Below are 12,342 nucleotides of genomic sequence, written 5' to 3' on the forward strand. Positions count from 1 at the left end.
ATTCTGACAACTGCTCTGGAGACTTGTCGCATATTGGCAGACCTGCTTTCCTCATAAGAGATGGGTTGGTTACTAGTTACAATTCCTCTCATGTTTCATAATAGTTTAAACTGAGTATCATTGGCGTGTATATTAAATGCGAATGTAAAAAATACCTAAACACGTGTATTCCATACGATAACAATGAGATGGAAGCTTCCGTTGTTAGAACTTTCAGTTGTCACGTGTCTCGAAGCATACTTCACGGTAGAGTTCGTAACTGCTTCAGTTGTCGCACGTCTCGAAGAATATCTTACAACAAATTTCGAAACGGTTTCAGTTGTCACGTGTTTCGAAGCATGCTTAAAGGGTATACCATAAAGGATTAAAGGAAATGATTTATGGTTTGTGCAGGATGTCAGGCGAGCAAATGTTAAAGTAAATACATATGTACAAAAATATATATAAATGTGTAGACGTAGTTTCGTTCTCGCTGCCTATATTATTTGCACATTCCTATATGGCAACTCATCCCCACAGATGAATACTAAGTTTCCCAAAGTGCGTTTAACAAAATATATAATGTAGACTGTTCTGTTTGTAAGCAAGCATAATGCATCATAATTTTCATTGTGATTCGAGATGAAGTGCTATGCACAATGTAGCTGACAAAATTATGGAGATGCGTCTCGCGTTCACGCTTGCCAACCTTACCGAAACAGAAGCAGCTGAAGTAGTCAACCTGCAAATCATCGGACCTCCGGGTTAGGGTACTTTTTTTGTCGAGCGTACATAATGAATAATGTTTAGCTTAACTTAGTTAATTTCCTAAATAAAATAAAGTATCAAATATATGCACCCCCCCCATCCCCTAGTCTGCCGGGGGGATATAATTAAAAATTAAAAAACGCTTCTTGAAAATCATCCGTCTATACCGAAAATTTTACACCATACATTTATACACATTTCAATCTTCTCTCCATTTAAACTATACTTTCCCTTGTCTAACCTCTACTTCCTCTCCTTTAACCACTATGACCTAAAAAAGAAGAAAATATACCCAATCAGATAGGGCTAGAGCGTAGTGTTTACCGCAGAAAAATGTATGGTTACGTTTAACGAGTCGAGCAAGCGTAGTGTGTGTGGTAGGGAATGTGTGTGTGTTCGTGGACTGAATGTGTTAACAGTAAGACTGCTAACACACATGAGCCATTTAACAAACTGAGCAGGATGGTTGGGGGTAGAGACAAAGGAAGAAAAGAAGAGAAAGGGTGAGGAAATGAAGTGGTAAAAACAGACAAATTATAGCGTAATTGTGCGAGAGAGAATGTGTGTGTGTGTGTGTGTGTGTGTGTGTGTGTGTGTGTGTGTGTGTGTTTTACAGAAAAAGACAAGTGTATATGAATAATAACCATATACATTTTACACATACACAAGGGCCTCTGTAGTGCAATGGTTAACCAGACTGACTATAAGTTACGTACATGGGTTTGTATACTAGGCGCTGTAGTTGGGCCACACTTAACCCAGGTGTTTATCCTCCCTTCGGTACTTGTCCATAATTGGAAATGTGGCTTAGGTAAAGACATGGCATATATAAATACAAGGTTAAAAGACGAGGAAATACGAGTGCAGAACTCTCCCCTTATACATAAAGAGTAATAACACACATACACACACACGCGCGCGCGCGCGCGAGCAGCCAATATCAGTCAACAAGGACTCCAACACTACACACGTAAGCGTTGTAACAATGAGCACCCTAAGCTTTAACCCAGACCAGCTCAAACTTATTTTTCAACCCGAAATCCGTTATCGGCCGTAATATAACCCAGCGTCAGGTTATCATACATCACAATGTATTATCACGCGTCGATACACACCGGGACACGTCAAAATACGTATCATAAGATAATACATCACAGCTCCGATGAAAAGCCCTCGGTTAAGCTGAACAACCAACAACCTTTACGTGTTGTGATCGCCTTTCTGTCGAGGCATAAAGCTAGTCACGTTTTCCTGAACGTGATATATATATCAGCCCCATTTTAAGGCATTTTATATTTACCCCCAAATTTTTATAATCCTTTAGAATATTCAAGTTATCGGCCGGGTGTGTGAGGGAGGGAGGGAGGGAGGGAAGGGGAAATGAGATTGGCCGGAGCATTGTGTTGTGGAGGATACAGAGACCTGGAGTTATTGACGTGTGTGAAAATAATGTTGTTTATGCGAGTTCACGTGGGACTAGAGTGCGTTCTGTGTCGAGTCTGTTCGTGTTCTCTGGCACCGTGCGTGAGGAGGAGCCAGTGAGTCACTTGAACAGTAATGGTAGAGTTACCTATGAGTAACTGGAATCAGCATGGTCGTAATGACCTATCTGTATTTGGTCATTTGTGCAGGATAGGGAAAGAATTCTACACTGGGGAGGCCGCGTGTCTTGAGCTATCTTTACGTACGGTAAAATCTTTGTCTTTAGTCAGGTCAAGACCAGAGAGTAGCGCTCACCACAAGAGTTAAGGATAAAGAGTCGTGCGAGTTACAATATGTCGAGTGTTGTGTGCAAGATGGGGGACTGTGTGTTTGTAGACTGGATCCCAATAACCCACGAGTATGTTGAAGCGGAGAGAAAACACAGCAGTCTGGGCAGGGGAGAGGAACGTAACAGCTATTGCAACGGTGGCTCCTTGTGCCGCCTGGTACACGGGCGGGTAATATGTCCTTGGTTGGCTGTGCTACAAGGGAACCTCACTCTGTGTGTGTGTGTGTGTGTGTGTGTGTGTGTGTGTGTGTTGCTGTAACTGGTAAAATAACTATCACTGGCAGTCAGTATGACCACCACTACCCATCTCCTCCCTGACACCACCAACACTTAACGGATTACTCCTCTCCTTTTGCCACCATCAACTTGGATTTCACCTTGTCACTGCCACAATGAACACCACCATCACCATTAGTCTACGTTGTCAATATTGCCACCACCACCATGAGTCTGTGTGGTCAGTGTTACCACCACAGTTAGTCTATGTTGTCACTAATACCAGCACCGCCACTGGTTTGTGTTATCAGTGTTACCACCACCGCAATGAACCTGTTTTGCTAATGTCACCATCACCACTGCCGTCACCATAGCCTGTAGTCACCATAACCTGCCGTCACCATAACATGTCGTCACTATAACATGTCGTCACCATAACCTGTTGTCACCACAGCCTGTTGTCACCACAGCCTGTCGTCACCATAACCTGCCGTCATCATGTCACCATAACGTGTCACTATAACCTGTGGTCACCATAGCCTGTGGTCACCATAGCCTGTGATCACCATAGCCTGTGGTCACCATAGCCTGCCCTCATCATGTCACCATAACGTGTCACTATAACCTGTGGTCACCATAGCCTGCCCTCATCATGTCACCATAACGTGTCACTATAACCTGTGGTCACCATAACCTGCCGTCATCAGAACATGTCACCATAGCCTGTGGTCACCATAGCCTGTGGTCACCATAACCTGCCCTCATCATGTCACCATAACGTGTCACCATAGCCTGTGGTCACCATAACCTGCCGTCATCATAACATGTCACCATAACCTGTCGTCTATCACGACCGCTGGCCACAGCTGGCTGCTGTCTAGTTAACAGCTGTGGTGGCCATGATCATGCCAGTAGACCCTCACACGTCCAGTCTGAAGTGTGAACCTCATTCCATATTTCGGCTTTTGCTTCAGATGGTGTTGACAGAGTTGGTGGTTAGCGTGGTGGTGGCAGGGGGAGGGTGTCAGTGGTGCTGGGGAGAGGGGGAGTTATTGATGTTGCTGGGTAGAAGCGGGTGGCAGTGGTTGTGGTAAGGGGAGGGGGTAGCACCGGTTGTGTGGTAGGAGAAGGGAGTGACTGTGGTTGTGGTGGGGGTGGTAAGGGCGGTGGTGAGGGTGGTGGTAGTGGCGACTGTGGTGGAGAAGGGAAATGCAAGATTGGTCGTAGTGGTGGAGCTACAGAGTGTGGTGAAATTGGTGGTGCGGTGGATGTTTTAGCCGAGGCGGCAGTGGTGGTGGTGCAGGAAGTCTTCGAGGTGGTGGGGTTAAGACGATTAGAGTTGGAGGGAATGATGGTGGTAATGGTGCAGCAGTTGTGGTAGGTGGAAATGACAGTAGTGACGATGGTGGTCGGGGTGAAAATTGTGGTAATGTTGGTGATACTGGTGAAGATGATGGGAACGGAAGATGAGTTGGTGGAGGTGATAGCGATGGTGATCATAATTGGTGGCAGTGGTTTTAGCAATAGTAGCAGTCGTGATAATCATGGTAGGGTTAATGGTGGGGGGTGATCATGATAGTGGCGTAACGTTTATGGAATCGTGATGTTAATGCCTATAACTAACAGCAGTTGTAACGAGGCTACTGATTGTAGCTTTGCAAAACACGGTTAAGCCTCTCCCATTAACAATGTCTCGACAATTCAATCCTGTAAATACAACCCCAGGTATTTGATGCGAGTTTAGTTTGTCACATTCCCTACGTGAAATACATCTCTACTTACAGGTTAAGTCGTCTTCCCCGGGGCTTCCTATGTGTGCGGTTCACCACGACTCAAATGTGCCGAGTGAGCTCTTCCTAGACGTACCTGAACGACCATCGACGGAGCAGCTCAGTGACCAAGTTCACTCACGAATCACGTGTCGAATATTCACATCAAGACTATGAACACCGGAGACTTCACGGGAACAGCTGCTGAGACACTACCACGTCTGGCCATAGTCAAGCTGTTTATGTCATCACCAGGCAAATCGGGTTCCGAGGTAAGGATGTTCGAAACGTCTCGAATGAAGCACCTGCCGTTCGAGCGAATCTGAACACTAGGTAGCCAGTCTGAGGGTCTGTCAGCTGGTCAGACAGTTGCTTAACATTTGAGAGCAAAATCATCTATATCAGCGGCGTAATTAGGCTTGAGCACCGTACGTACACTCGTATAGTTTTTCATATATGCTCTTGGTAATTCTCGTGACGTATGTCTAAAATGTCTTCCAAAGTGCTTGAAGATCATGGGGCTTGATATCAAATCACGACATCGTCGTCTGGCCCCATCTTCGATTTAACTATGATTCTATAAACTGAATTGTACGTTAATATTTCCGTGTGTTTCATTTGTAATAGTAATTCATTATAAACGTATGTTGAACGACCTAATTGTTTTTGTCGTTACTCTGGCCAGTCTCGCGGGCAGAGCTTTTTAGAAGTCTTGCTACACCGTTGATGCAAACTGCTCCACTCTGGCCTGAGGGTGACTGTCAATAACAAGTTATTTAAAGACGTGGGGGAAGAAGTGCTTAAATAATTTCTCTTCAGGAACTGCAGTCCTGGAGAATCATCAATACGTCCATATTGCTTAACACATAAAATATCATACAAGCAATACAGTTGCTCATTTGTACTTATATTTGGTGTAAATATCGAGGTAGTTCCGACTTGATCATTAAAAGGTAAATACCTCCTGACATGGTATGTAGCGAGGCGATATAAAAAGGATATATGAAGAGTTTACAAAGGCTACAGTTTGGACAACTGTCGAAGGTGGCAGAGTCAGGCAGGAAAGCAGCTGATGCCTCTCCTGTTCGCTACAAGGTTAGAACAGTCAACAGAGAAGCTGTGTGGCCGGCAACTCTTGCTGCAACATAGGAAATAAAGTGAGTGATGGACCCCCTCTCTGGCCAGTGGACTCCGTCTCCAGATATGGATGCCAATGGACTTCATCTCCTGACCTGGAATCGATTGAACTCCCTCTCCTGACTTTTAAGGCCAATGAATTTCGTCTCCGGACATGCAGGCCAACGATGCCACTCCTCTTCGCGGCAAGATTAGAACAGTCAACAGAGAAGTTGTGCCGCCGGCAACTCTTGCTGTCACTTTGAAAGTAAAGTATCCCGTGGCTGGTGGTAGTCCATCAAATACAATAATATTGACTTTTTGCTGGTAATTGCCACTGAATCCATTGAAAATAATGACCTTTAACTGATGCTAGTCATTAAATCCAACAAAAATAGTCTCCAGCTGATTATAATGATTAATTCCAACAAAAATTACCTTTAGCTTATGAAAACTATTAAATTCAATGATAATTATCTTTAGCTGATGATAACATAAAATCCTACAATAAAGACCTTTAGCTGATGATAGCCATCAAATCCAACAAAAATGGCCTTAGCTGATGATAGGCATTAAATGCAAGGAAAGTTATGCTGCCAAAAGCAATCCAAGTCGTTGCATTACTTTCGTTCAGAAACTGGAGTAGAAAGAAGTATGGTCAGGATGAAGCAGTGTAGTATTTTAATACTTTACGTTCCGACCAGAGGCTGCCTTCAGAGAGACCAATACATAGCCAACATATACAAAAGTACCCATGTATTCATAAGTATACTTTGGTTCTCCTGAAGAAGGATTCTCGTCTAAAATTAAGGGATTAAAGTGCTCTTCCTTCATTCAGAGTTTCCTAACCACCATACTTCAACTCACATCTCAAGAGTCCAATCAACATTATCTTCTTTATTATCTGCAATATGATTTCATATATTCTCCTTCGGTCTATTCATTCATTCTATTTTTGTATAATCCATACCCAAGATATTCACAAGGGTCTACCTTCAGCATAACAAACTTATTTATCTTAAAGTAAATGAAGCTGAATGATGAACTTGGTTGGAAAGTTGTCCTTTAGAAACTTGGTTTGTCTCGGTTTGTCTCCCGCACGTTAATGAGATATTGTGCCATCTAACATCAAACTATCCTAGCCCAAAGCTTTCTTTTTTATTTTTTCTGCGGGACTATATTGTGGTAAGTGGTCAGTCAATCTTACTCAGATAAGCGACTTAACCAGCCGTTTGCCATCACGCTCCTCCACCACCGCCATCATCTCAGCCCAAAACGCTCTCACCTGCCACACAGACTGTATACATAATATACACATCTTTGGCATCAACTTGAAAAGGAGAGAAAGTGTAATTTTCAGCAATATCATAAACCGATTCCGCAACTTATGTATGCATAACGAGGATACGGCATACAAACCCTACTGAGTTATGACCATTTCCTGTTCTTTAAATGACAGATAGATTGATAGATATAGATATAAATATTAATGAAATCCACCTGTAGGTGGTAACGCCGATACAAAGAAGTCACAAGACTATCATAGCTATCAAACGGAAACAGTATAGAAAGTCCCAAAGAAGCCCTCCTTAACATGCTCCTGCGTATATCTTATAATTACCGCAGGATCAATTTCTATGAGAGTCCTAGTAACAGACAAAAGAGAGAAGAGGAGACTGAGTATTTTGAAGGACTGTTGAATAGCTTGAATGACAGGATGGCAGATGTAAGGTGTCCGGGACGTGGTGGTATGAGAAGTAAGAATCATGTGAAGTGGGTATGTGAAGAGAGAAAAGATGGCGAATGCTATGCATAAGATGAAGTGTGATAAAGAGGCTTGAGCAGATGAGATCGAAGTTAAATTTCTCAAGGAAGAGGGGGTAGGGGGGATGAGAATGTTTCTTTACCGGTTTATTAAGATTTTCATAGTATGCTTAGTTCAAGGTGAGGTACCCGAAATTGACGGAATGCTTGTATAGTGCCTTCAAGACCAAGGGGACAAAAATAAATGTTGGAATTACAGAGTTACAATTCTAATGAGTGTACCCGGTAAGCTGTACGGATGAGTGATGATTGCGAGGGTCATGGCATGAACAAATAATCAAAGTAGGTTAGGTTAGGATAACGTGGCTTCAGGAGTTGCAGAAGATGTCTGGGTCAGGTGTTTTCTTTAAAGAATCTATGTGAAAAATACTCGGAGAAAAAGAAATGCTTTTATGCAGCATTCATGAGAAAAAAGTATGATAGCACTGGTAGAGATGCATTATGGAGGGACTTACGAATGCATAGTGTGTAAACGCTACTTGAAGCATTGAGGAGAATTTAGGAAGAGATTATACGATGTATGCGAGTTGGGCGAAAGGAGGTCGAGTGGTTCTATGTGAAGTTTATCCTTTGGCAAAGGTGTGTGACGTCACTATGACTTTAATCTGCTCAATGATAAGGTGGTAAGAGAGGTAAGTGCAAGAGTCTTGGATAGAAAAGTAAATTTGAAGGATGTTGGGTGTGGGGGTGCCTTGTCGGTGAGTTAGTGGCTGTTTGCTGATGACACGGGTCCAGTGGCAGATCCAAGTGAGAAATTGCAGAAGCGGGTGTCCGAGTTTGAGTATTTGTATGAAAGGAGTGTTAGAGTAAACAACAGTTAAGTTATGAAGTTTAGTGGGAGGGAGACAGACAGATTGGGTGGAGTGTGGGGTTTGAAGGGAGAGAACCTGGAGGAAGTGGAGTGTTTTAGCAACTTGGGAGTGGACTTGGTAGCGGATGGAACCAAGGAAGCTGAAGTAAGCCACAGGGCGGTTGAAGATGCTAATGTCCTGGGTGCATTGATGAGTGTGTCTGATGATATAGTAGGACTAAAGCTTTTGATATGAGATGTGAGCCCTAAATAGAAAAGTACATAACAGGGTGGACGTGTTAGAAATGAAATGCATGGGGACAATTTGTGGTGCGGGGAGGGGTTGATCAAGTAAGAACGATAAGGTAAGAAAGAGGTGCGGCAACAAGAAAAGTATGATTGAAAGAGCTGAGGAGTGTGTGCTGAAATGGTCTGGGTATATGGAGACGACGAGTAAGGAGAGGCTGACTAATAGAGTACACGTGCCAAAGTGGAACAGGACAAAGAGATGGCGGAGAGCGAAGGTGGCTCAGGACTATCAAAATACATTCATAAAGGCATCAGGAAAAAATGAAATAGAATACTAAAAATATAGTTGAATTACAGAGGAATATAAAACTACTGTGTATACCTGGTAATGTATATTCCAGATTGGTGACTGAAAGGGTAGTGGCGTGCAGAGCATCTTACAAGGGAGGAAAAAAATGCTTCAGGAGAGGTTGAAGGTGCGCTGACCATGTATTTTATTTAAAGAATATATGCGAGAAGTATTGGCATTTATGACATATTCGTGGCATTTATGGATCTGGAGATGGCGTATAAATGGGATGACGAGAGATACTCCATGAAAGGTGCTGCAGATATACAGGGTAAATGGATAGTTACAAAATGTAGTGAAGAGTTTTAGCGAGAGATTAATGAATGTGTGCGAGTAGAAAGGGAGATGGATGAGCGGTAAGTCTGCGTCAAGGATGTCTGATGTCATCATGACCGTCAAACCTGTTCTTGGACGGGATGGTGAGGAAGGTAGATGCGGGGTCTTGGAACGTGGAGTAGGACTACAGTATGGCGGGGATGGCGTGGCATGGGAGGCGAGTCAGTTGCTGTTTGCAGATGACACGGCTCTGGCGGCTGACTCTAGCTGAAAACCTCCAGAAACTGGCAAAAGTTTAGGATCGTGTGTAACAGGAGGAAGTTGAAATCTAAAAGTAACTGATAAAAATAAGAAATAAAAATTACTTTTACTACGACTATTATTTGTTAGTCTTCCCTGTTACTCAGCCTCTTCTCTGAGGTAACCCTGAGGAATATATGCCAACCCTTCCCTAGGGACCATGTCAGATGGTAGTGGCCCTGCAGGCGGCCTGAAACAGTACATGTGAAGCAGTCAGGGTAAAGTATGGTGAGTGTGGGGCTAGGCTGAGGATGGTGGCTCGTGGCTCAGGTTCATCATACAAGACAGCAGAAGACTGTCAGGATGTGTGCAAAGGAGACCATTGTTCTTTTTGTTCTTAATGTTACCCCACACAGCGAGAAATGATATATATATATATATATATATATATATATATATATATATATATATATATATATATATATATATATATATACCATGGAAAGCTGTGTAGGTATGTATATTTGCGTGTGTGGACGTATGTATATACATGTGTATGGGGGTGGGTTGGGCCATTTCTTTCGTCCGTTTCCTTGCGCTACCTCGCAAACGTGGGAGACAGCGACAAAGCAAAAAAAAAAAAAAAAAAAAAAAATATATATATATATATATATATATATATATATATATATATATATATATATATATATATATATATATATATATGTGTGTGTGTGTGTGTGTGTGTGTGTGTGTATGTGTGTGTGTTACCGGACTACTACTGCGTGGGGCTGCATCGCGAGAGGATATCACCTTTGGCGAGGTTGTATCATTGTTAGTGAACCACAAGGAGTACAGTCTCTTTAAGGGATTTCTGACTCACAAGGAATTCATCATACTCCTTGTTAACACAACCTTGGAGCTGCAGAAGGCCCGTGAATGGGGTCCTGGGGTTTTTATAATTATGCAAACATACATAAATAATTACTATATATAAATATGTACATATTATATACCTGGATATATGGGAGAAACACGATGGCCCACATATCTCCTGCGATCCGCACACAGCCACCAAGGGGAACAGAAAATCTTTGTTCCCGTATCATAACGTCTGAAGCAGAAACAGAGGCAGGCAAGTTAAGATTTTTTGCCTGACGACTCACTGTCAGTTCCTGATGCCAAATCTTAGCGCTAAGGCGGGTCGCATCTTCAGGCATAAGGCAACTGACATAGACGCAAGTCTCGCGATTTAAAGTTAAATGTAAAATAAACTTTAAAAGTACTCATCCTTCTACTCCGTAATGATCCAGCAAATGTCTGAATGTGTGGACTATAAAATCAATACTCTTCTGTCTTTTGTATTCTTAGATGATTTTATAATCTAAGGTTGGAATGTTGTCTCATTACAGATCTAACACAAATCAACCGCTTAATCCATATGAAAACGCACTGCTCCATCGTTTTTTTTTATCAAAAAGGTAACCTGAAGTCAAAACTAGAGTCAATGGTTAATTAAATAAAAGGAAATGGATTGCAGGATGTTGACACCTGACAGACCTGGCGGGCAGGAGGGTTACCGCATTTACGGTCTGGTGACCCCAGCGGTCTGGTCTGAGCAGAGGTGACGGCCTGAGCTGGGCGACGACGACCGGCGCCACAATCAACATTATTTTCTTTGCGCGGTGGCCACAGGAGTGACCCTCGGCTGTAATAGCTAATGAAATCTGGAGCAACAATGACCGTTCCTACTTCCCGTCAACATACATAAAATACGAATTAGACAGTCACGGAAAAAAAATCTGAAATACAGTTGAATGTAAGAATGAAATGCCGAAATATACATAAAATAAGTGTTCAAGAAGTGTTGCAGTTACCAAGGAAGTACAGAGGCATTTAAAAGTCAGCTCTCCATCTTTTCTCACAACGGATACTTAGTTCTGAATAACAGCCTCATTATGTATCAATCATCTGGTGGCCACTTTTGTCCATCTTTGTGAATGGATTAACCAACAGAAACTAAAATTAAATACTCACAGCTGACACCTATACAAATAAAGTGCCATGTTATCACCATACTCTACTCTGTGTTTACCTTATCAGATCTCTAAACAAGGACGCAAATGGTGACTGTATCTTTCGTTGGTGTTCTTTGGCGTCCATAAGCACAGACATACTTGCTGGTGGGCAACATGCATTGATACGTTGAAAGCCAAGGCTTCAAGGCTGCATGAAAGTTGTACGGCTAGATTGCTAGTGTACAGCTCTACATTGCGGCATTTCAAGCCCATATTTGACTGTATTTCAATATATTCCTTATATCTTGTGTTTGAATTCGTAGTCGAGAAGAGCGTAAATCATGCAAAAGTAGAGATGAGCGTAAATCATGCAAAAGCAGAGTTGGATTTGAAAGAAGCGGAGGAATGCAAAGATGGGTGAATGATGAATGACCTGTGTTGAAGAGAAAATGATGCTGGTAAAAATGAGGAAGAGCTCAGGAGACAGGACAGTTTCCCCTCCTGATGGTGAGGAACTCACCAGAGGTAAACTCTGCCAACATAGCAGCTCCCTCACCCTGCAACATTATATACACTTAACCGTTATAAGATTAGTGAGTTGAGAGATGATTCCTACCGGACATTAAGAGATGTGTGTAAACATTTCATCCATAAGAATGTTATACCATCCACAACAATGTACTTCCATAAATACGTTAAAAACATTTTAACTTTATATATAATAAGTTCTTTCTCAATTTTTGTACGCAGTTCACTCACCATGCTAAATGCTGGGTATCTGATTAATTATTAACTGATCCTTGTTACCATTTTTCTCATACCGTAACTTCTAACGTACTTCAATCATCAATACTCAGTCCCGGGGCCTTTGGAGCGCGCTGCATCCTCTTTTGCGCCACCTCCTTCAGGATGAGTAGGAGTGCATGACACAGTCGCTGCTCTTGTAGAGAATATCAAAACAAAATGGGACTGATCCC

The 12,342-nt window shown here is 42.5% G+C and overlaps 1 protein-coding gene across 8 annotated transcripts in view; it reads right to left on the bottom strand.

Annotated features, from left to right (window-relative positions):
* LOC139761955 (uncharacterized) overlaps positions 1–12,342 on the bottom strand; it is a 622,461-nt gene that overhangs the window by 364,622 nt on the left and 245,497 nt on the right. Inside the window, exon 1 of one of the 8 annotated variants that reach the window (XR_011715654.1) lies at positions 4,517–4,723. The exons of the other annotated variants lie outside the window; for them this stretch is intronic. The gene's annotated coding sequence lies outside the window, so the exon portion shown is untranslated. Of the gene's footprint in view, positions 1–4,516; positions 4,724–12,342 lie in introns of those variants that run through there. 8 annotated transcript variants of the gene reach the window in all.

Source organism: Panulirus ornatus, chromosome 3, assembly GCF_036320965.1.
Source record: "Panulirus ornatus isolate Po-2019 chromosome 3, ASM3632096v1, whole genome shotgun sequence".
Lineage (NCBI taxonomy): Eukaryota > Metazoa > Arthropoda > Malacostraca > Decapoda > Palinuridae > Panulirus > Panulirus ornatus.